This window comes from Cervus canadensis, chromosome 8 (genome assembly GCF_019320065.1).
Source record: "Cervus canadensis isolate Bull #8, Minnesota chromosome 8, ASM1932006v1, whole genome shotgun sequence".
Classification (NCBI taxonomy): Eukaryota; Metazoa; Chordata; class Mammalia; order Artiodactyla; family Cervidae; genus Cervus; species Cervus canadensis.
In genome coordinates, this window is record NC_057393.1 from 32,208,681 (window position 1) to 32,232,316 (window position 23,636).

General features: G+C 50.5%; 1 protein-coding gene across 2 annotated transcripts in view; it reads left to right on the plus strand.

Moving 5' to 3' along the window:
• The window catches only part of SLIT1 (slit guidance ligand 1), a 165,608-nt gene that overhangs the window by 83,578 nt on the left and 58,394 nt on the right, over nucleotides 1-23,636 (plus strand). The gene's annotated exons all lie outside the window — the stretch shown is intronic.

Below are 23,636 nucleotides of genomic sequence, written 5' to 3' on the forward strand. Positions count from 1 at the left end.
TGGGCTGGTGTGGGGCAGAGGCTCTCCTACTCTTCTCCTCCACCTCCTCCCCCGCCCATCACGGTCAAACTGGGGAGAGTGGGCCGTGCAGCGGGCAGGTGGGGGACAGCTCCCCAAGAGGTTGTGGTGCCAATGCAGAGCTGCTGACATTTCATTCCCAGCCCCTCCCACTCCACGCTCTGCGAAGCCTTTTTAGCTTGGCTGCTGGAAACTTGGAGCTGATAATGATGAGGGAGTGTAAATGTCAGCGGGATCCCAGCTTCAATCAGAGCTGTTAAAAATAAGCCTGGCAAGCTGGCTCTGCCAGAGGTGAGCTGGAGAGCAGTGGGGAGGGCAGGGGGAGCTGGAGGGACCCTGTCAGCCTCGGGTGACAGGTGCGGGGGCTGGGAGAGGAGGACAGGAAGACGTCAAGGCTAGTTTCTGGCAAGTGGTGAGTGGGGGTGGGAAGCAGAGACAGATATGAAGGAAATACTTCTTTCTTTTCTGTTCTGTGACTTTAAAAAACACTGACAGATCAAAGTTTGTTTGGAAAAGGAGAAGCAGAAGGCAGTTGTCTGGGTCTCTGGGTTCTGTCCACAGCTGGCTGTTTTGTCTGCTGGCTGAAATCTAATGGGCACCGGGGTAGTGACCGGAGAGGGGTCAGCGGCCAGCTTCACTCAGGGTGAGGGGTTCTTTCTGGGCTTGGCCCCCAGGAATGAGGCAGAAGCTCCAGGCCAGGTCCAGGAGAGATGTTTGAGCTTGTCAGTAATGCAGACTCTCGTGCCCACCCCAGACCCACCGGGGCTGCCTGTGAACAAGACCCCAGGGAACTGTGTGTACATTGTAGCCAGAGAAGCACTACCCACAGATATTAGTCAGGACCCTCATTTTGCCGGTGGGGACACTGAGACCCAGAGTGGCAGAGGGACTCACCCCAGCTCACACAGCTAATGCGGTCTCTGTATTAACAAAGGCCTCCGAATCAGGGCCATTTCAGCTTCATGTCCAATGTTGTGCCTGGAACAAGCACCAATTCGACAAGGACTGCCGTGGCTTCTCTTCCTGCCACGAGACGGTGGCTTGCCTCTGTCCTGGTACTGCTGTCAGGAGCCGCTTAGTTCTGTCTGGGGGCACCTGCTGCTTGTTACGAATCTCAGTGGCCCTTGATTCAGTCCCGCCTCTCCTCCATCCCGGACATGCTAACCTCTCCTCTCTGGTCCCAGAGTTGGCATCTGAAGGTGTGAGATGACTCAAGGGGAAACGGGGTATGGAGAGCAAGGGGACTCGAGCAGAGGGACCTTCTCTGAGGAATAGTGGTTGGTGTGAGGACAGTGTTAAAGTGTGGTAAGCTGGACCCTGGCTGGAAAGCCCGGTTGCAGTTTAATTTGGAGTTTTATTTTTTGGCAGTGGGGGCAGGGAATTAAGGTTTGAATGATTTATTTATGGAAATATATTTATTTGCATTTATTTGTTTATTTACAATAGTTCCATAAATTGTAAAAGTTCTTTCTTCCCTCCATGGGAGAAAATAAGCCAATAAAATTACACAAAGTAGCTTTAATTAATTATAATAAAATTCTGAGGTAGTCACACCCCCATTTATTTTGTTATACATTGACGCAGTCCACAAATTCTTATTAGACTGTGATTTCTGCCTACGGCCTGTGCTTGGTCTTTATCATAGTCGTGGACAAGAAATACGATGAATTCTGGTTCTTAGTGTAGCTGTTACCAGCTCCAGACAGCTGTGTTTTCCTTATGAATGACATTTAACAAAGGCACCTGAATTTGGCATTATGCCTTTTTTTTAGAGTGGAAATCTCCCCTGCTTTCTTAACCGGAGCCCACGTGGTCTCATGCAATCATCACTCAATAAGCTTGGGACATCCTTAGGAGCATAACATTCAGCAGGTCAATACGGGTGTAGTGGGACCAGACAGATGCATATGTAAGTTCATTGTGTACAGTTGTACAGGCTGTACACTGTTCAAGGGTGCCATCTCTAAGGGACACATTCACATCTTAGATGTAAATTAGTGTATTTATCTTGATAATTTCCAAGTAAATGGAAGTGTCTTGAAGAAGGGGTATCTTTTTCTAATTCTGACCTGACTGTAGTCCTGGAGATTCTGACTCCAGCACTAGCCCTAGAACTTTGCTGCCTAGAAATAGTCCCACAGGTCAACGTGCCTCGGGGCCTTGGCCTTTCTTTCAGCTAGAAAGAAGAGGACCCCTGGGGCATTGCACCCCACCCAGCTGCCACTTTTGCAGAGGCGAAGTGACTGACTGTCTCAGTATTGGAACAATCTACCCCCAGGTGGTTTTTGTCACCTTCTCAAAATCTTCGTCTTTGAAGTCTTTGGCATTCACTCTTGTTTCAACATCACCATTTGTCTGTGTATTCCCACCCTCCCATGTTTCCTGCCCTGAGAGAGTCTGGGGTGGGAAGGAGGCATGTCCCCCTCATCTCAGGACTTGGCTTCTTTGCTGTGGTCAGCTCTGCAGACTCTCCATCTGATGTTTTCTGCAGATGTAATGCTGAGTGCTTCACACCTCTCCTGACCTCCTCAAAGTGGATTTCTGTACCAATTGGAAGGATTGGATTTGGCTCATCAGAACAGAATTTTTAAAAAAAAAAAAGAAAAGAAAAGATGGATTAAATTAGATATAGGGGTTTCTCACATAAAAGTATGGCAGCACAGAGTCAGCTAGGAGTCAAGGTCCAAGGATCCTTCTATCTTTTGCTCCAACATTCTTGGGCTTTGTCCTCCATCCTTAAGGTCACCTCATTGTTCAGTATAGCTGCTGAAACTCTATAATCATCTCATATGGGTTCTAGGCAGGGAAAAGGAAAAAAGAGGGGAAGGAAGGATACAAAGGCACCTTTACCAACTGAGTCAGCCTTCTTTACAGAGATTTTCTGGAAGCTTTTTCATTAAACAACTTCTGCTTACCTCTTCTTGGCCATCCCTGCTTGCAGGGGAAGAAGGAAATGTGTGTTTTTTTCTTGGCATATTGATGCCAAAAAAAAAATCAGTTTTAACAGAAGGAAAAGGGGGAGAATGGATTTTGGCTGAGGACCACAGCAGCCTCTGCCACATCTTGCTGCTATTCCCCCTTTCCCTTTCTACTACTACCCTTCCAGGGTCTTGTAAACTGTGTCCCAGCAGAGCTTTGCAAAACAGATCATGTCTTCTGACCGCTGCACTGCCCTCTCCTCACTCCACTTAACAGTTTTCTTTTTTTAATTGGGATCCTATGGTTCATATTGCTTTTCAAAAGTATTTATTTTATTTATTTGGCTGCTTTGGGTCTTAGTTGTGGTATGTGGGATCTTTAGTTGCAGCATACAGTTCCCTGACTAGGGATCGAACCTAGACCCCCTGCATTAGAATCTCAGAGTCTTAACCACTGGACCACCCCAGGGAAGCCTCCAATTAATGGTTTTCTTTCTCTTTGCTTTGGTTCTTTCCTCTGCCAGTTCTCCCATGAATCCAGGAAGGGCAGTGGTGTTTGTGTGTTGGTTAAGATCTGGATTAAGACACATCTGATCCATGTTGTGGGTTGGGCTCCCCAACTACGTGACCTTGGGCAAATCACCACACCTCTTCGAACCTCACTTTCCTCGTGTGAAATAGAGCTCCCCATAGAACAGCGACCTTGGGGAGTCATTCTGGGAATGAGAGGGGGTAGGTAAAGCCTGGCAGATAGCAAAGGGCTCACTAAGTGTTAGTTGCTCTTAATCTTGCTCTTTTGGGGTCTTACACTTGGCCTGGCTTAATCTTGTTATTTTGGGACCTTGTGCTAGGCCTGTTCAAATATGTATTGAATTTGCTGACAATATACCAGCTCTCTTCTAGATGCCAGGATCACTGACCGACAAACAGACCAGAATCCCCACCTCAGGGGGCTGATGTCCCGTTGTGCTGGGCGGGACCCTCTGGGCCTTGGCTGCTCTTGAGCCACCAGAGTGGCATCCATGTGTCTCTAGGCCTGAGACTCTCACATGCAATCGTAGAGATTCTGAGCCTTTCAGGTGCTTGACCTATGAAATGCCCCAATTCAAAAATAACTTTTGAATTGCATTGTTCTTATGGCCACCAGGTCCATTTCAGCAGGCTAACTATACACATGCATAGATGTTAATGTGTTTTCCTTCAGGTAGCTCTGTTGCTTCTAACAGGGACTTTCTACAGATAGTCTTAAAGCAGGATTTGTAATCTGTTCGGAGCCCTATCCCTTCGAGAATCTGATGCACTGTGCACATAGGCGAAACTTGCTTTCAACTCCAGGGTTGCACAGACCTTGGCAGCCCCTCTCTGGTCCTCACGGCCTTTATGGACTTGGGTCAGAGCCCTGCCTGACACTCTGAGGACTGACTCTGTGCTGGAAATGCCTCACTGGTTCCGCAGCTGGGTGAGTCCATGGTCGGGCAGGCACTTTCTTGCTCCCCGTGGGTGGCCAGGACGGAGCACACGAAAGAAGACGAGGCAGCAGGAGAAACATCTTTTCAGCTGAAGGTGCCCCTTCTCCTTAGCAGTGCCTGATTGTGAGCAAGTCTTCTCTCTCCCCTTGGCCTCAGGGTCTCCTGTAAAATACAGGGGTTTTATCAGATCATTCTAAGGCACTTGTCAGCTCAGATGCCCTATGAGACCTGCAGGGGCTTTGGCGTCAGACCGAGGGGCATCCAAATCCTGCCTCCACACCTGCTGGCCCCGTGCACTGAGCTCGTTCACTGGCTCCTCTCAGCCCCAGGGGTCTCATCTGCAAGATGAAGATAAAACTGCTGCCAAAGCACGACTGTAAAAAAGTTAGAAACCTGCCTCTCATACAAATAGGAAGTGATTGTGATTATTTAACTCGTTAATGAGAAAGCCAGCAGGATGGTAAAGTTGTTCCAAGGAGTATTTAAGGCGCTGAGAGCTTATAATCAGTGAAAGACAGAGAGCATTGAAGTAAAATGACAAAGTTAGATAGAAAACTGATTAACATCTTACAGGCAGTAACTAACCCTTGACGTTATCTTTTCTACCAGACAGCAGTAATTTGCTACTCTACCACGTGAAAATCCACAGGTTCCGGAGTTGCTTCACAGCGCATAGGCCCTAATCAGTAGTAATGACACAAACCAAGGTAAAGTCTCTGGGGGACCTAGCCAACTTCATGGAGAGACATCAGGAAAGGCTCGCTTCCAGGGAGAAGACAGTGGAAATGATTCAGGGAACATGTCTGAACAGGCCTACAGTGATGGGTTTTCTCACGCAGCTGCAAAGTTAATGTTAGGTAGAGAAAAAAAAAAATCAAAATCTGTAGTGCTCGCCTTCTGCAAGAGACAGATTCTGAGTTCTGGGGCTACATGATAGAATTGTATCAAGGCGGAGTGAACTTTTTTTTTTTAATTATTTTTATTAGTTGGAGGCTAATTACTTTACAATATTGTAGTGGATTTTGTCATACGTTGACATGAATCAGCCATGAATTTACATGTATTCCCCATCCCAGTCCCCCCTCCCACCTCCCTCTCTACCCAATCCCTCTGAGTCTTCCCAGTGCACCAGGCCTGAGCACTTGTCTCATGCATCCAACCTGGGCTGGTGATCTGTTTCACTATAGATAACATACATGTTTCGATGCAGTTCTCTCGAAACATCCCACCCTTGCCTTCTCCCACAGAGTCCAAAAGTCTGTTCTGTACATCTGTGTCTCTTTTTCTGTTTTGCATATAGGGTTATCATTACCATCTTTCTAATTCCATATATATGTGTTAGTATGCTGTAATGGTCTTTATCTTTCTGGCTTACTTCACTCTGTATAATGGGCTCCAGTTTCATCCATCTCATTAGAACTGATTCAAATGAATTCTTTTTAATGGCTGAGTAATATTCCATGGTGTATATGTACCACAGCTTCCTTATCCATTCATCTGCTGATGGGCATCTAGGTTGCTTCCATGTCCTGGCTATTATAAACAGTGCTGCGATGAACATTGGGGTGCACGTGTCTCTTTCAGATCTGGTTTCCTCAGTGTGTATGCCCAGGAATATATATATAGGAGCACAATTTGGTAGATATCTTCTCGACTTAGGTAAATGATCTAAACACACTATAAAGGTTTTCTGCCTCCAGCCCCACCTCTGACATTGAATGACCCTCCTCTCATCACAGTGGGGAGTTTCCATCTGTGAAGTAGACGGGCATCCTCGGGTTGGAGCAGGACAGAGCCCTGAGGATGTGTTCAGAACCTGAGGCCCCCTCGAGGGTCTTCTCCCTCTCGCCCCCCCCCCACCCCCCCGCCCAGCAATAGCAGAGGGCAACTTCAGGGGTCAAGGGCATGGGCTTTGGAGTCAGCCTGACCTGAGGGCCTAGCCATGTTCCAATACCATTTGCGTGGTCTCAGATTCCCAACTGAACCTCTTCTGTAAATGGCACCAGGGCGAGTACCTGGGCACAGAGCCTGCCAGGTGTAAGTACTCAATAAAGGGTCGCTGCTCTGGTCCCTCTTTGTACCCCTTTCACCTTGTAGCAGCTGTTTGAACCTCAGTTTCCTCACCATGAAGAATCTACTTCCCAGTTGTCAAGAGGGCCCAATGCTTGCTTTCACTGCCTCTACCCAGCTCCTCCATAATTCAGTCACCTGGCAGCTAGCTGTCTTTGAAAAATGCTAATCAGATCTTGCCCCTCTCCTGTCTGACCCTCTCTACCTCATGTAGAGCCCAGCCCATCCCCCGGCCATGCCCTCAAAGCCCTCACCGCTGGTCCCTGCCTGCGTTCCCAGCCACGTCTCCTCACTCCTGCTTGACATGCTGGCTGCGCTGCCCTTCCTTCTGTTCCTGGACATTTCACACTCCTTCCCACCTCACGGTCTTTCCTCTGCTGCTTCCTCTGCCTGGGGTCCTCTTCCCCAACACTCTGCCTGGCTCCCTCCTACTCACCATTTGACTTCTCCTTGGACAGACAGGGCAGCCCCCCGCCCCGCCTCGGACCACCCTGACCACAGCCGCCTCCTTCTTTCCCAGTCACTCACTCGTGTGGGACCTTGTTCTGTTCCCTTAAAAGCACTCTTCCGACTCTGAAATCAGCTTGGCGGGTTTGGGGTTGTACTACATATTTTCTCTCTCTCCCCCAGCAGGTTGGAAACCCACAGAAGCATGAACTTCTTTTGTCTCAGTCACTGTGGCCTGAGCCCCCAGCCCAGAGCCCAGCATCCACAGCAGCTGCCTGAACATCAGCGGCAAGGGTGATGCTGGCTCACACACCCAGCACTTAACCACGTTCCAGAGGGACTGATCAGAACTCTCTACACATATTTACTCATTGAGCCTTCACGACAGCCTATGAGCTACATAGAACAGTTATTTATGATTCTCACTCTACAGAAGAAGAAAGTGAGTCATAGAGAGGTTGGGTAGCAAGCTCAGAGTCACCCAGTTAGTAAGAGGCAGAGCCAGGTTTCAAAGCCAAACAGTCTGGCTGCAGTTTCTACTCTTAACTTACATGTGGAGTTTGCTGGGTTTGTGGTGTGCACGAGAGAACACGAACTCTGCACCCTGTACCCCACCATTCCCTGTGACCCTGTCCCTCCGTGATGGCAGCCTATGCCTACAGTGTCTTGTCCCCTAGCCTGCAGCCATCCAAGTTGCAGGTCCTTCTTGCTCCAAAACCCTTCCCTTCCCAGCCATGAGTGACGACAGCCCTTCCCTTCAGCCCTCCACTCAAGATCTGATTCTGCCAGGAAGGGGCTGCAGTGGCCAGAACTCCATTCCCACCTCTGCCTGGTGATTAGTCACACAGGACGTGTCCCCATGGGCAGGTCACCTGCAGGCTTCACACTCATCATCCAAGCCTGACACCTCCAGCCCTGGGCAAATTATCCCCGGGCCGCAGGTCTGCCTGCGAGAGGCCAGGCGGCAGAGCCCGGGGCTCTCATGCTGAGCTCTTTTCATTTGCGCCTAAGCTGGTTGTCAGGCGCAACGCAGACTCAATGCCAGTTCTCACTGTTCTGCAAAGCCCAGCCCCGCTCCGTCTCCACCTCAGAGCCTCGTCCCCCATCTGGGCATCTTGGCCTCTCTCTTTCCTTGTCTTTTTCTCTCATCTAGCTTCTTTCACTTCTTGCCCCATTTTTCTTTATTAAACTCTTGTCTCTTTCTCTCTGTCTCTGGTACCCTTGCTTTTCCACAGATGGCTTTGCACGGACCCTGAGCCTGGGAGTTGGTCGCTGCTCTCCCAAGGTCACCACCCATTGCTTTCCTGCACTTTCTTCCCCCAGGGTACAGCCCAAGGTGCACTGGCAGGCTGGGAGCCTGTGGGATTCCAGCTCCTGGTCTGGCTTCTCCCAGATAAATAAGCTTGGTGCAGCCCCTCCCTCCCTTGGTGTCTAAACCCTTCCTGTGGCCTCTCATGAGATGAGGGGAGTGTATTTGTGCAGGGACAAATACTAGAGCCACCTTGAAGTGTGAGATGTGACACTTCTTTCCTTTTGTGGAGGTGGTCACCTTTGGATGCTGCCACCCCCAGGGTTGCCCCCAACACCTGCTCCTGGCTTCTGAGATGCCCTCTTCCTCTCTCCTGTTTAAAAAAAAAATGTTTATTTTATATCAGAGTACAGTTGATTAACAATGTATAGCTTCAGGTGTATAGCAAAGTGATTCAGTTATACATATCTATTCTTTTTTAGATTTTTTTCTCATGTAGGTTATTACAGAATATTGAGCAGTGTTCCCTGTGCTATATACTAGATCCTTGTTGGTTATTCATTTAAAATATAGCAACGTACATGTCAGTCCCACACTGCTCAACTCTCTTCTCTCCATAACCCTTTTTCCCCCTTTTCCTCTTTCTCCTTCCAACCAAAAATGTCCTGAACAGCCCAGCATCAGGAGATAGAAAGTTGGATACATACACACAGATAAATACATACACAGGTAACTTTGCTCAACCAGCTGAATTTAGTAGCAAACTTTCACCCATGCTATAAATAGCTCTTTTCCTGAGTAGTAAGTTTGGCTGAATAGAAAAGGCTAATTATAGGGTGACCAGGAAGGTTGTCTTTGTTCAGAGTGTTTCCTTTATGTTCCTCAAACCCATAGGATGTCACCACTGATGAAGGCTGAGTCAGGAATCTTCTTTTTAAAATGCGCATACTTTGTGGATAGAGGCTGTCCGTCATTACCATCTAGTATGAACTGCTCTTTCAGCCTCACTTTCCTCAGTATCGATTAGCACCAGTCATTCAGTGGGATTGGAAATACTGGGAAAGAAAGGATTGGAGAAAGAGGTGGCATTGTAAGGGAGGGGTGTCCTGGGTGGGGGAGGCCAGGTGAGGGGCTTGAGGGGTAGAGATGACAATGTTAAAGGCCACTTGGGTAGAAAGGATTCTGCAACTGGCTGCACGTAAGACTCTCCTGGGGAGCTTTGGAATATCGTAGTGCCCAGGCTCCACCCACAACTACTGAAGTCAGAATCTCTGGGGGGTGGAGCCCAGGTATTAGGGTTTTTTAAACCTCCCCAGATGGTTCCAATAGGCAGCCAACTTTGAGAACCATGGCTCTATCCAGTGCTTTGCAGTTTGAATGTGCGAATAAATCACCTTGTTAAATGTAGGATCTTTTTCTGAAAGGTCTGGTGTGGGACCTGAGATTCTGTCTTTCTATCAATACCAATCCTACACCTCTCTGATCCCACTTTGAAAAGCAAGGCTCTAGTTTCCACTGCTCTTTCTCCAAACTGGCTTTGTTCTGAAACAATAAAAGATGAAAAATGGGAAATATTGGCCAGGTTGACTCCCCACCCCCACCTCCGTACAGAGCTCTGGTCATCTTGAGTCGGAGTACAAAGTTAGACCAGAGGCCCTGGGCTCCCCAAGCTGAAATCAGACCTGGGATGCATGCTTGCTGCAGGAGGGGAAAGCAATGAAAGGTGAACTTAGGCAGGTGTGTGGGGAGTGAGGAGGTGGGGTGTGTCTGTGTGCCTGCTCTGTCGTGGTGGGGTTGTGCCCCCTTGTTGATGTGACCCAGGTGATAGCCTGTCCCCTCGCCTTGGTGAGCCTTCCTCCAGGAGGCAGGCAGAGGGCAGATGTATCCTTGACATCTGTGCTGTCATTATTATTATCAGGAGGCGAGAGACTCGCAGACATGCAATGTGACAAGTGCAGTGACGGACAGAGCAGAGGGTGTTTTGAGATATGGAGGAGTGGGTAGGTGGTGGGGCATGGTGAAACGGCGAGGTGGACCAGGAGAGAGAGTGGACCATGGTCAGAGTGGGGGCTGGAGAGGCTGTTCAGCTTTCCTCCCTAGGGGCTGTGGCCCTTCCCACCTGAAACTGTCACAAAGGAGGTGTGAATCCACCTCAGAGCCTTTGCCCTTTGCTGGACAACAGGCTCCACAAAGGAACAATAGCCATGTGTGGGATCACAGCGGCGGACCTCATACCTCATCCTGGAGGGGACCTGTTTTTAATGTCACAATGTCATGGACCTCTCAAATGCTAGTCTGATCTTTTGAGTAGCCACAATCATCACCAAATATTTGCTGAATCCCACCTTTCTGCTAGAAAGGCAGTACACAGACATGGCCCTTGCATCATGGAATGCATAATTTAATTGAAGAGGTAAAGATTAAATAATACTATGAACAATCAATTGATTAAAACTGTGCTAAGTGCTAAGAAGAAAAACATGGATACAGTTATGAGGTGACTGAGAAAACACATCGTGTCTTTGAAGAGGATCTTATGAATCCATCAGTTCTTTTAATTGAATATCTATCTTATTTATCACAACCTATATGAGAGACATAAGAAGAACAATAACAATAGCTCCAATTTATTGGGTTTTAAGCTGCAGACTGACCTACCAAATCCTCATGGCACTTCTCTGAGATAAGGACTCTCACTGTCTCCATTTTACAGTTGTGGAAAATAAGGCTCAGAGAGGTGGAGCCAGGGTCCTATGTAACTCTCATTCAGTCTGTAGGTGTTGCTGGGGTGAATGAGGATGCCCAGATCCTGCAACAGCTGTAGGGCCCTTGAGTCTCTGTAGCCCCACAGGTGGGGACTCCTGTCTGGGATGTGGAGCAGATGAGGCAGGACAGCAGGGTACCTGGCCACCCCAGCCATCCCCTGGGGGAGCGCAGGACTGCAGGAGCCTCCTAAAAGTTGGAGGGTATTTACATCCCTCCTAGAGAATGGGGGATTGGGTAAACTGGAATGCTGAGAAGATAGTTTCTGAGCCTAGATGTCAGTTTCTAGTGTTCACACTGGTGGTCAGAGTCTGCCACCCTCTGTCTGTTTCTCCTGGAAGCCAGCCACAGCCACTGCATCAGAAGGTCCTGGTGCCCTCTGAGTTCCAGGTTTTGCAGTTAACCTCATTGCTACACCTAGGTGAAGATGAGGGAGGGCAGGAGCCCTGGTCATCATTTATTCTGCCAGGAGCTCTTGGGTGGTGGCCCAGGGAGTGTGCCAGAGACTCTGTGAGAAGCCAGTGGCTGGTGGCCTTGGATCCTCCCTCCAGGCTTCCCTGCTCCAGATATCTTTCCTTCTCAGAGGCCCAGAGAATGCTGCCTGTCTGTACTGACTTGTGATTGAAGCCCCTCACCACAGATTCCTAAGCTCGCCTCTTTGTCTTTCAAGCCTACGGGGGTTTGAAAGAAATGACAGATTCTGGGATACTTGTAGGAATCCGGGTACAAGGAGAGGTCCCTGGGCAATGCTTATCCCAGCAGGGGCTGGCATCCTGCTCTCCCCAGGGCCTGGCATCTCTGGGAAGATATGCTAACCTTGTGTCATTTTTGATGACTTGTATCTGAAATTTATTATATGATTATCGAAGTTCTAAAACAGAGGGTCCTGAATATAATTTAACCTTTTCTTGATGGCTCATTGTCAACATTATGAATGTTCATTATCATACTCTGCTTTCTAGGCTTTCACCTCTTCCCTCCAAGTTCATGTATCAAATGTCACTGCTGACATGTGTGTGTTCCTAGATGCTTTCCCACCCACCTGTCTGTCACTTTGATGATTCTAATGTGCTGAGCCAGTGTAGCATAGTGGGTTAGCTTGTGGGCTTTGCAGTCAGACAGCCTGGGAAAGTTACTGGGAAATTATGCTACCTGGAAAACAGATATGGTGAGAGGTTGTTGTTGTTTTTTAAATAGACTTTATATTTTAGAGCAATTTTAGGTCCAGATAAAAATTGAATAGAAAGCATGGAGTGTTCCCATATCTTCTCTACCCACATTCCCTTATCCCATGCCCTAACCTCTCCCACCATCAATATCAACACTAGAGTGGTGGGAGTATTGATTTCAGGAAGCTGTTTTAAGGACTAAGTGAGATAATAATATATATAAAACATATAAAATACCAAATGCAGTGCCAGGCTTAATGCTAGTATATGTAGCTATCATCATCAATAATAGTAAATGTCTGTTAACCACAAGAATCCGTGATGATCATTAGGGTTCTAGGGATTAAAATGAGTGGCTCTTGTGCAAGGATCTGGGGGAAGTTATTTGCAGCATGGCCAGACAATTTCTCAGCCCTTCTCTGTGCTTTGCTCTATGTTCAGGAAGTGAGAGGTCTTACTGCTGCAGAAGTGGGGCAGAATCTCCACTTCTGGAGAAGTGGGGTAGAAGCTTTACTTCTATCTAGAAGTAGCTTAGTGATGTGGACTGTGCTCAGCACATGCCTATCCTGAGTCTAAGAATGGATCCCTTGATCTTCATAACAGTGCTATCCTGACCCTCTATGTGTATGCTATGAACCAGACGCTCTGTGGGCTTATGAAAAAAAACTTTACAGGGTTTCGTGTGTGGGCTAGGTAGAAGGTGCCTAGAAACCAAGGTATGTCTTTAGTCTTGATCAAAGGAAGGGCCGCTGAGAGGGTTCAGCACCACGGACAGCTCCCCAATCAGCCGCAGATCCTGGCTTGTCTGGGCTTTCTCCCTCTTGCCACTTGCAGAACACACTCAGCCAATTAGACCTCTTCCTTGCCCTGTAACATGGCAAAGCTCCATCTTTTTGCCTGTCTGGGAGGTAATTAAGGGTCTCCTGCCCTTGGGGCAGGAGAAGTGTATGTGGAGTGTATGTGGAGGGGAAGTGAGGTGAGGGGCTGCAGATATTCTGGGGAGCATGACCTTGTGCCATTCCAGTCCCCCAAGCTCCCCTTTTCTTCTGAGAAACTCCTAAGGCCAAGACTCAGACAGAGCCTGGGCTGCTGTGAAGGGGATAGAGAGATAGTGGGTGAGGTCTTGGGTAAAAGAAATGGGCCCCATTTCCCCTTATGGACCAGGGGAGAGAAGACTGGGAATGTCCCAGGGCCTCAGTGATACCCTGTTGGCCTCCTTGGCGGACCACTGCTGCCATGGGCTTCAATCAAACATCTGTTCTGGCGTTAGCTACCCTGCTGCATTGGCTGGGCCCTCAAGTTCTCCCTAAGGAAGCTCAGACTAGCAACTTGATCACTTGTCCTGAGTGGAGGCCCCTCCTCGAGCACAGCTTAGATTCTGCTTGCCCAGTTCTGTGGTCCCTGTTCTTGGTTCTCTTTCCCCAAACCACACTGAGTCCTGCCTATACCTTTCCCAGGTCCTTATGAGGGAACAAACCAAAGAATATGCCCTCAGAGTCTAGGTAAACTTAACTGAGAAAAAATGATATGAATGAAGGATGGCCTACACGCATGCATCCTTCAAAATATTCTAAAACCCACCCTGGCTCAAGGCAGGCCAGTGGAGGGTAGTGCATGGCATGGGGCTGACCTGTCTGCAGAATGACTTCTCCTGAGGTCTGGTTTCAGGCTGTGAGCCTGGACTGGCAGCCTAGAACTAATTGCCCTGTGAAGCACATTGCTGTGTCAGAAGCAGACCAATTTACCAAATGTCATTTTGCTAAAAGCCAATTTGCCCAAAGCCAATTCACTGAATGGCCAATTTGTCAAATGACCAATTCATCAAAATGACTTACTTTCTTTAACTACTTGGTGTGAGTTGACTGGTTTGTGTTTTGCATTTATGATGGTACTTTAAGGACTGATCCATTTGTCCCTGGCCACACTCCAGGTGTTTGAACTATGGTGAACGCCTCCTGAGTCTCTTCCTTTGACTGCAGGGAGCTGGGGCAGGGAAAACCCAATAGCCCCTGAAAGGCCTTTGTGAAGACAAATGGGAAACAACCCAACTAAAATGAAATTGGTAAAGGAAACAAAGAAATTTAGCAAACTGCCTTTTGGAGAACTGGCTGATCTGTGACTTGGCTTCTAGGCAAGTGACTCAGAGGGGGCAACTTAATGTCCTCGAGCCTCCTTTGGGGATACTGGTAGGTGTCCCGATTTTTAATATTCGGCTGCTTCTTTATGGGACTGGTACGAGGGCTTTATGCTTGATTTTAGAACCAGGAAAGGCCACACCTCTCCCAAGCTTGCTTTCCTCTCTGGACTTGGCAAACTGTACGCATAGCGATCTCCATGTCCTCCGAGTCTGGAGAAAGTCCAGGCCTGTGTATAACACACGCAAAGGCGTGTGTACGGTGTGCTTCTCCCTGTCGTTTGATATGTTTACTAATTTTAAAAAATAATTTTCTTTATTTATATTTTTGGCTGCGCTGGGTCTTCATTGCCGCACGGGTTTTTCTCCAGTTGTGGAGAGCGGGGGTTACTCTCTAGCTGTGCATGGGCATCCACTGTGGTGGCTTCTCTTGCTGTGGGGCACAGGCTCTCGGGCACACAGGTTTCAGTAGTTGCGGCTCCTGGGCTCTAGAGTGCAGACTCAACAGTTGTCGTGCACAAGCGTACTTGCTCCTGAGTTCCCACAAATTGGACACACTCACATAACCAACAGCAAACAGATCAAGAAGGAAAACATCATGAGCACCCAGAAGCCTCCTGTACCTCTTTCCAGTCATTAATCCCCCCCGCATGGGGTAACCATGATCCTGCTCCCCACAGCATAGACTCATTTTGCCTATTTTTTCACTTTATATGAAAGGCACATGTGGTATCTAATCCTCACTATAATCCAGCAAGAGGGAGCTGTGATGAACTCCCCTTTACACATGAACAACCAGATTCAGAGAGGTTGAGTAACTTCCCAAAGGTCACACAGATAGTAAATGGTGAAACTTGGGATCAAATCCAGCTTTGGAATCTGGCTCCAAAGTTCATGTTCTTTCCCCTGTGTCTCAAATCTTTCTCCTGCTGAAGCCCCACTCTGTTTCTTTCCTCCTTCCGCCTCACTGTCCCCTGTGCCTGGACTGGGAATCTGTGAAGTCATTGGTCCTAACTACTCAAAGATGTCTGGAACAAGAGCCTTATCTCCCCCAGTGCATCCCTGCTTAGGACTCAGCAACATGCCTGGGGCTTCCTGGGGGCTTGGTGCGTAGTGGTTGAGTACGGGGAAGAATTAAGGGGGGCTCACGTTGTGCTGGCCATCTTCATTTGCCTGATTGCCATTACTGTGTCCTTGCCATGGCAGCTGGGACCTATGCCTGCTGGTCTGTTTCCTGCTTGTCCTGGAGCCACTCACTCCTGAATGGGACCCTAACCTCTGAGCAGTTTTCCTTGGCAGGGCTCCGTGGTTGCTTTGTGGGGGTGTGTGCCTCTCCTCTGATATCTCTGTTGTGGGAATTGATTGCAATGATGCTTGGTAGCTGCATAACAAACAGCCCAGTTCACAGAAATGTTACCCAGGCTGGTTTTACAGTGCCATGATCCAGGGCTGTTTAATGTCTCCTCTTAATGAGGTTTCTGCAACGTTAACTCAGCGGTGCTGGAGGGAGGGAGGAGCTGGCCACAGGAGGATGTGTGACTTCGGGGTGGTATGGTGGGCATGAGAGAGAAAGTCTCTCTCCTGTCAGCAGTGCCTGGCACTGGTCACTCAGAGCCGCCCATTTCTTCTGCTGAGGCCCAGCCCCACCATCCATGGTGTCAGCCCCCACAACCACCAACAGGAGTTTGGACATCAGGAGTTCCCTGGGAAAATATTGGGTGCTCGATGCTTTAACAAATCTTAAGGCTTCGCAGAGTATGTGTGAGCTTTAATTCCATGAATGTTATCAGCATCTGAGGAGGAGGAGGGGTGGAGAATGAGAAGGGGTCAGAGCTGGACCACCCAGCAATTAGTAGGGGTCGTTGTGAAGCCTTAGTGGCAACACAGTTGTCACCTACTGTGTGCCAGATAGTCTTCAGGATATGCCCATATGCCTTTGTCTATTTATCTTACAAGCTTATGTTACAGACCAGGAAACAGGTGCAAAGGGGCAGTCAGTTGATTCTGAGCTTGCTTTTGAATGCAGTTTGCCTGACTCTCCCCCCAGACCAGCTACTGCCTGGCCAGCACTTCATCCTCCTCTCAGTGAGGCTTTTTTGGGGGATACGAGTTTAGCTAATGGCCCAGCCATTTATTCCAGCTGGCCTGACTCAGGCCCTCAGGGGAGCAGAGGAGAGGGGATCTGGGGAGCACAGGGATTAGGGGAACTGGCCACTCAGTGCAGCCGGGACCCTTAGGAGGAGGCCCAGGTGGCTCCCAGGTGGGGTGGGATGTCTTCATTTGTTTTGACAACAGCAGAGGCGGTGGGACCCAAGATCAAAGGAAACTAGGCTGTGGATGGCAGGGCCAGTTCCACCTTCATCCTACCAGCAGCAGCAGCGTGCCCTTTGAGCCTACTCCCTGGTCTCTTCTGCGTTCTCCCCGCTTCCCTCAACCCAAACTTGACTTCTGGAGACAAAACAGACTCATCCATGTTGAGAATCAGCCCCAATAAGCTTTCAGTTTGCTCCTTCTAGGAGCACCTGAGATTTATGAAGGACAAAGTTCTAGTCCCTGCCTTGAGGCTGGAGTCAGGCAGGTGTCTGTCTACCTGTCTTTATCAGCAAATGTCTCTCAAGAACCTGCTTTCAATGTCACCTGGAGACAGGTGTGCACACATACCACATACCCACCAAGGGTAACTCTGGGGCACCTGAATGTTGTCCCTAGGCTGGGGAGACTGGACGGGGAGGGATAATTGCAGAATTAATTTCCCTCCTGGGTAAGAAGGGTAGGATTTGAGGGGAGACTTGAAGGACAGGCAGAGACAAAGGAGGGACCTGCCAGGCCCCAGGTGCACCTTAGATGTGGTTGTGCACCTGCATCCCACAGGGGCACCATGAACCTTTCCTCTGGAGTCCTCCTGCAGCAGGGACCTGGGGTGCCGAGCAGACCCCTGGGACTCTGTCTCCAGCCCCTTGCCTGAGTCCTGACCTGGAGCAGTGGCTCTTGACCTTCTCAAAGGAGTGGATTACTTCCTCTATGCCAATGCCCTCTTAGCAAGTGTCGCCCTGCCCTGACCTCAGCAGGGATGCAGGGAGGACAGTGGTACTAATGTCGTGGCTGTCACTACCCTACCACTGGTGAGCGCCTCCTCTGTTCCCTATGAAGGTGGGCAGGGGCATGCCACAGGTGACAGGTCAGAGGCTGCTCGTCCCTCTCTCTACCCAGTGGGGGTGTTTGTGTCCAAGCCTCCCTCAACCCGGCACCCCCCAAAATAGGAGTTGTCACCTCTGTTCCTGGCTATGAAATGCTGGCAGGCAGAGGGGCTATGACCCCTAGCCTTTAGCCCCAGCTAGGATAGGAACCTCTGGTGGCTCAGACAATAAAGAATCTGTCTGCAATGCAGGAGACCTGGGTTCAATCCCTGGGTTGGGAAGATCCCCTGGAGAAGGGCACAGCTACCCACTCCAGTATTCTCACCTGGAAAATTCCATGGACAGAGGAGCCTGGCAGGTTCTGAGGTCACACAGAGTTGGACACGATTGAGCATGCACGCACAGTATAGGGACAGTTTTAAAACTTTCCCTTCAGTCAGAGGCAGCACGTTTCAAACTTTCATATTCATGTGAATCACTGGGGGTCTGGCTAACATGCAGACAGTCCATCTTTCTGAATCTCCCAGGTGACTCCACTGCTGCTGGTCCAGGTGCCAGAGATGTGGGTGCTGTCACCCGCCGAGGGGTCTCGGGCGGCACTTGCAGCAGCAGCAGCAGCGTGAGGGAAGCTGCCCCGAGCTGGGCCCACCCATGTGTCATTCCGTCCTCCTGACCTCTCGGGGAGGCTGATGCTTTTGGAAGTGGAGACCAAGGTGCTGGGAACTAACTGCAGGTCGTGCCTGAGGTCACGCGGCAGGCTGGTGGCAGAGCCAGCCTCCAGCCTCACCCCTGCTCCCCGATTCCAAGTCCTAGAATTTTCAACCCTGACTCTCCCCACACCTCCAGCCCCAAGGCCCGTAAAGACAATTAGCAGTGCCAGTCGACTGCCAGCCTCAATCAAGAGTACCACACACACACAGCCTCAGTTAAGCCCCATGGCCCCGTGATTATTCCCACTTTATGGAGGAGGAGACAGAGGCTCCAGGGGTTAGGACACTGGCGTGAGGTCCCTTAGTGGGTAGGTGCTCGGCCACCTTCGTCTGCTCCAAGTCTTAGGTCCTGAATCTGATAAAGGAGCCCCGTGCTAGGTGGCTTGGAGTAGTCAGGCTGCCCTGGTTTCCTCCGGGCTCCATATTGGGTGAGCTCAGGGTAACCAGTCAGACGAGAGGACAGGCCAGTTTGCCCAGAGACTCCACGCATCTTGATAGGCAGACCGAGCAGGCCTCGGGCTCTGCAGTGGGGCCGTCGGGGGGACGGGCAGGAACCCAGGCCAAGTCTGGCTTTGATTTCCTCAGAGGCCAGGCTGCTGGCAGGACCCAATCTACTTAGAGCGTGAAGGGGGATTAGCAGTGAGAACATGGGGTCTCAACCTTGGCTTCCCAGCCCCCACCTCCCCAGCCCTGGCGGAGGCTGGACGGATTGGCAGGAGGAGAACGGCAGGAGCGAGGGCTTCTGGGAGGGTACCTGAGCCAGGGTGTGGGTCTGCTGCCCGCTTCTCTTCAGGAGGAGGGTCCCAGCCCGGCTCCCTGGGGTGCCTGAGCCACGGTGTGGGCCTCCCTGAAGAGAAGGGACCCAGCTGGGCTCACTGGGGTGTCCCAGACTCTGGGAAGGTGCTATTAGCCACAGCCTGCCTCTCAGGGCCCCTCATCTTGGGGGGTGGGGTTCAGGCAGGGGATGCTTGCACCCTGAGTTCGAGACCCACCCCCTCCATGGACTCCAGGGATCCAGCTTCCCCTCCTCCTCTGGGTCCCACAAGAGTCACTCAGTCACCTTCCTCAGAGATTCCTCAACCCCTCTGCTTATGCAGCTGGGATCACCTCAGAGCCACGGAGGGTGGTGACCAGAGTTCTGTCACCACAGATGTGGGACAGGGCAGGTTGATTCTAACCCCAGTGGCCACAGGTGCTTCTCCAGCACAACCCCCCCACCCCCCAACTTCAGACCTCTCCATAGCCGGGTGTCAGGCAGAGAAGGGACAACCATACCCTGTATCCGGGAAGAGGTTTGGTCTCACAAGGTTAACACAGAACCAGCCGTCCTGCCCCAGGTCCCTGCTTTCCCCTCTCAGCCTCAAGGCCTGTCCTAACTCCTTGTTTAGTCAGGAAAATGCAGAGGGATTGCTGCAAGAGACTCACGGAGGGAACCACTTTATTCAGCTAAATGTTATTGAGCACTTGCAGTGTACTATGTCTAGGGAGGGATACAACGGTCTGGAGCCAGAGATTGGAGGCTAAATCAAAAAAACCAAAAATCAATATTTTATTACATTCATTACACAAATATTTCATTATAAGCCTGGATTTGTGCTGAGAAGGAAAATCACAGGGGCCTTGGGAATCTGCAGCAGAGGGAGCTATGAAGGGAGATGTCTGTAGACTGAGACGTGAAGGATGAATAAGAATTACTAGGGGGAGAGTGGAGGGAAATAGTTTCGGCAGAGGGAAAGGAAGGGCAGAGGTCCTGTGGCAGAAGCAATCTGAGGGGACGGCAGCCTATGTCAGAGCACCCAGTGCCTGTCACATCAGATCCTATAAGCTAGGTGCCACTTCTTACCCCCATTTTGCAGATGAGAAAACCGAGGCCAGAGAGGTTAAGTGGCTCACCCAAGACAACATGATTTAAGTGAGTGAGACAGGGCTCCTTGACTTCGAGTCACCATGGCGACACTCAGCTGTGGCTCTCAGCCAATGGCCTCTACGCCTTGGCCTCTGAGTGTGTGCTTCCTGGGAGCTTGTCAGAGATCTGGGACCTCATTCTTACCTGTAGACCGGTCCCTGGTCTGGTAATCTGATTCTTGCTGTCCAGCTTGAGGCCGCCTTCTGAGCCGCTGTCTGCCCCATGGCTGTGTGCCCTGGGCCTCCTGTGGCCAGGATCGGGCCCCCAGCCGCTCCGGGTTCTGGTTTGTCCTCCCAGCTGCAGAGCACTCCTTCTTCCAGGATGGCCCATCTCAGTATACCGCATCCTGCCCCGACACGCCCGGGGCCATGCGTGTACCTCACTTCAGGGTCTCTGATAAGGGCACCAAGAGAGGAGAATGGAAGCAACAACGACCACGTTTCAGGGAGAACAAGGAGGCTCTGGACCTGGGGAAATACGATGAGGAAAGTCGTAGGTGGGACCTTTGGAGTTTGCGTGTCAACGTGGTGAAAATGAAGATGAGAAACTTTATTTCACAGAGGCTTGGGAAAGACAAGATAGTTGTTGACCAGATGGGGGATCAACTGGGGCAAAAAAGTGGAGAGTTTTGGGTTTGCCAAATGGCTGAGCAGACATCCAAGTCCAGAGATGGCTTCTGGCGCCCCCTAGTGACTAGTGAGAAAATTGGAAACAACAGAACCTTAGCAAAGGGTTGGGACAAAGCCAGCATTTCTTAAAAACTGCCAAATGGAGGGACTGTAACAGAAGCGTAAATACATGAACTCTCTTAATCTTCTTCAAAGCCCTGTGGGGTAGATAGTTTAACTCTCATACTACAAATAGGGAAACTGAAGCTCTCAGCTGTGTAGCTTCCGGGGCCCTCAGGCAGAAGCAGGAGCTGCGTTTAGATCCTTCCATGGTAGAGTTTGGGGTCTCTGCTGTCAGCACCCTGCGTGTCCTCAACTCTCCAAGCCTCGTCTGTTTCCTTGTGGTCTAGACGTTGGCCTCTTCCAGGGTCTCAAATTCAGTTTCCTTTACTCTTTTTAATAACATGAACACCATACCCACACCCACCCCTGGACTTTCACCTCATTAAGTGGCACTTGATAGCCGTTGGGGGCAGCATCTTTTCTCTATAAGCTTTGGTGCCCCAGAGCCATGTCTAAAAGGCCATCGGATCACACCCCTCTCTGGTGCAACTGTCACCTCCTCTGCTTGGCAAGGCTTTTTCCTTTCAACACCCTCCACCCACCCCCTCCTGCTCCCAGCTGTTCCCGGATCAAGCCAGGCTCATGCCTCCTGCCTTTGACACACCGTTCCTGTCCCTCCCGTCCCCACTTAGCTCCTGGTGCGCATCCTTACAGAATTGCTCTGCCCGAGTCATACTTTGATGCGATGCTACTCTAAGAAACACACATGAAACCCATTTATTATATGGATCTAACATTATTGATTAGGACACTCAGTCATTTTTTACAAAGACCCCTGGAGAATTTCTTGTCGCATCTTAGTGCCCAAAACAGCTATTACTCCTGAGAAATAGGTTCTTTTGAGTTTATACATGTATTGAGGATGCAATTAACTGACCAGTTTTCCCTTTACACATGGGCTTGCAGAAAGCTTTGCACCCACCCTCAGTCCCAGACCCAGCAGCTAATATGGGTCATGTGATGTTGCATGCTTGGTGCATTGATTTGTCTTCTCTTTGCCCTACTTTTTACTTCTGCACTCTTGCTGTTTTATAAATCCCTATAAGCCACCTGCAAGCCTTTCTGGAACAAGGTTGGCCTAAATCAATACACTGATCAATACAAATAAAAAAACCTTCCTTGCAGGGCTGTAGTGAGGATTAAATGGAATAACAGTGGGGAGTTCAGCCCAGAGTTCCCTGCCAGGCTTGGCTGAAGGGCGAACTGCTAGCTGGGACAGAGACAGGCAGGTTAGATGAAGCCAGACACAGCTGAAATGTAGTTATGGAGGAGAAAGAGGAGAGTCTGTGTTGCAGGCTTGAGATGCCTTCTTTCAAGGAGAGAGTGAGCAGGGACATGGGGTGTAATGGTGACAAAGCCCTTTGAGACCACAGGTGCTTGGAGTGGGTTAGGCGGCTGGGGGACAGGGGGGGCTGGGGTTTGGAGAGAAGGGAGCTCAGAGATGTCGGCTCACACCCTGTCTGGGGGGCAGAGTTTTAGGGGCAGCTGTTCCCCCACTTTGCACACAAGGAAACTAGGGCTCAGGAGGAAAAAGGGTAGACCCACAGATGCAAAGCCAGGAAGTGGGGAGATGGGATTCGAACCAGTCTTTCCGAGGTCAGGGCCCCGTACACTCTGCTTCGGTGCTTCTGCTTCATTGTCTCAGCCAGAAAAACTCAGGCTAAGGGGAGTGGTTCCCACAGCTTAAGGAATTCCCAGTGGGGAGCCCTGTGGGCTGTGTTCTCGGGGCTCAAGGTAAACCCTGAGGCTCATGGGGTGAATGGCTGAAAGGAAGGAAGTGGTCAAAGCCCCATGGGTCTAGCCCAGGAGGAGGGTCCGAGGTCTGCCGAACTGTCCGACATAGGGTCCTGAGTTGGGACCAGCAGCCCAGGCCACCAGAGATTGTCAGAGATTGGCTGCAGCGCATGGGGAGGCTCTGGGACCTGACTGCTAGGTTCAGCTTCTGGAGCACTCCCCCTACCCCCACCCCTAGTTTTTGTCCCTTAAAGAAGCTGCATAACTTCTCTGAGCCTCCCTTTCCCACTTACTGCAATGGGGATGGTGATAGTATGTGCCCCACACTGTGATGTGCTGGGCGGGGCAGGGGTTGGGGGCGGTTGTTATCCCCACTGTGGGAAGCAAAGGGGCATTTATAAAAGTCTGCAGTGAGGATTGAGAGAGGCAGGAGAGGCAAGTGGACAGGAACCCGAGGCCCAGTCCTGCCAGGGAGGGGAGGCTGGTTTGCTAAGTCCCCACTGTGCCTCCTCCCTCACTTCAGGATGTTAATAAGGGGGAGGTGATGAAGTCCTGGGTGGTCCCTGCCCTCCACGCCTCAGGGCTAGGATGCAATCCTGTGTTCCCTAGGTGGGCATGCTTAGTCCCCAGGGTGGGCCCAGGCTTAGCAGCAGCCCTGGTCCTCGCCGACCCCGAGACCACAACACCTGGAGTCAGCTCCAGCCTGGAGTTCATGACTGAGGTGGGCTCCCTACTGCTGGGTTATCTGGGATCCAGCTGTGCCTTCTTCTGGCACCTCAGTTCCTGCTCAGTAAAACACACAGTGAGCTATGAGAAGACTCGCTACAGATCTGGGGCAGCTGGGGGCTCTGTCAAGAAGCCCCTTCTCTTTCCTTTGCAGCCCTGGAGGAGGCCTTGGGGCCAAACTGACCCCCAATGGATCTGGTGTAAAGGGTTGGGGGCTGGTGGAGCCGATCTCTGACCACTGCCCCAGGCTGCACCCTCCAGCTGCAAACCCTCCTCCCAGAGAAGGGGCAGTGGTGGGGGCCTGAGCTCCGACTCGTTCATTCATTCATTTGACAAATGTTTGCCAGTGATCTTTGTGTGCTGAGCACTGTCCCAGGTGCCAGGACACAGCTCTGTCTGGTCCGGGTACCGTCTGGCTCGCTTGACCTCCCTGGCTCTTCAGAGTGCTCTGGAGA